The following is a 1,682-nucleotide window of genomic DNA, read 5'->3' as shown; positions in this document are numbered from 1 at the left end:
TGTGGAAATGTTTTATAAAAATGAAAATTTTACCATGGTTTTTGGGATGTTACAAGTTGGTATCAGAGCCATGGTTTCAAAGAATTTGATGAACACTTGTGTGACTCCAGACTCAAACTATGGAACTGCAAAATATTTTTCATAACTAAAATTGAAAATAATCAAGGGAGAGGATGTGATGAGTACAATCAGCCAGAGCCAATGAAGGTTATTCCTCATGATACCTACACTTGTTTTGTGTATTAATGATATGTTAGAATTGCATGCTAGTTTATAGGCTAGGGATCTTTAGGAATTGCATGATAGAATTGTTGGATTTATGATGCATGTTAGCCTCGGAGAATTTCTTGATATGTTATACGAAACTGGCATTATTATTGTGGTTGCTTAGTGTGTGCATCATAGTTGTACATAACTAAGATTTAATATTATGATAATGTTTGATTTAGATTTATTTCATGTTTCTTGTTTGGTTGTGGGCTCAGGGTAGAATCAATTATTTGACTGTCTATTGAATCTAGTGTTATGTATGATTAGCATACACACACTACTACAAAATGAGTCTAATGAGACCTTTTAGATGCAACCTTTTCACAACAATTGCATTTGATTATAGAAAAGGTTTCGTCGAACAAAAAGGTTGTAATAGAAGATTTAATGCAACTTTGTTTAAAAAGTTGTCAATTTTATTAAAAATTGCAACTTTGCTTTTAAAAGGTTACAAATTTTATTGAAAATTGCAACTTTTTTTAAAAAAGTTGCAAATTTTATTGAAAATTGCAACTTTATTTAAAAAAGTTTCAAATTGTATTGAAAATTGCAAATTTTTACAATTTTATTGAAAATTGCAACTTTTTAAAAAAAGTTGCAAATCTTATTAAATGAATTGTAGGTTAGGTTGGAATGTGCCCAAGGCTTTAAGCACCGAGGACCGAAAGTGAAAAATTAAACCCCTAATCACACTTTGCCAAATGAACGGACGGGAGGCTCTTCTTTCTTTGTTCTGTTACTATTCCAATGACGCTTACCCTCCCTGCCATCTACTTTATCGATTGTGAAGTTGCTATATGAAAGGGAGAGAGATACTTATTGATAGAGAAACGAGGGAGAAGAGCAAGAGAGAAAGAGAGAGCATCGGATGAAGAAGGCAGCGAGAAGGAGGAGGATGCTAAGCTCGTTTCTTCAGTTTTTTTAGATCATGGAAAGGTATGTACAACCTCTCTCGACTCTAGCTTGATTATCGACCCTTCCCGGAGCTGTGGAGGCCGGAACCGCCTCCAACAACCCTTAAACCGACGAAAGTTGTTGCTGTGTTGGATTCTGTTTTCAAGATTATTTATAATGCTTTTAGTGAGTCTCAAGCCTTTTTCCTTCTGTTGTAAACTTGTACCAACCACTTTTGGTACTTTTGGAGTCAAGTAGAAGCTTTGACTAAAAGAAAGCATCATGTTTTGACTTGTTTTGGCCCCAGAGTCTTAAATCGAGGGTTTCCTTTCGTGTATGTTTTTCCCTAACCTTGAGTCTGGTCTTGGTGGTGTTATTCAAAAGTTAATGTGTTATAACTCTAGTTTTGTAACCACACAATTTTGAAAGACGCATGAATTGGGTTAGTTATGCTAGGAATAACCGGAAACATACATTGGGTTATATGTGTGTCCCGTTGTATATTATTTGTGTGTTTG

Source organism: Lactuca virosa, chromosome 5 (genome assembly GCF_052849685.1).
Source record: "Lactuca virosa cultivar CGN04683 chromosome 5, Lactuca_virosa_CGN04683_v6, whole genome shotgun sequence".
NCBI lineage: Eukaryota > Viridiplantae > Streptophyta > Magnoliopsida > Asterales > Asteraceae > Lactuca > Lactuca virosa.
The sequence above is the reverse complement of the archived record's forward strand: the minus strand, read 5'-3'. Positions refer to the sequence as shown.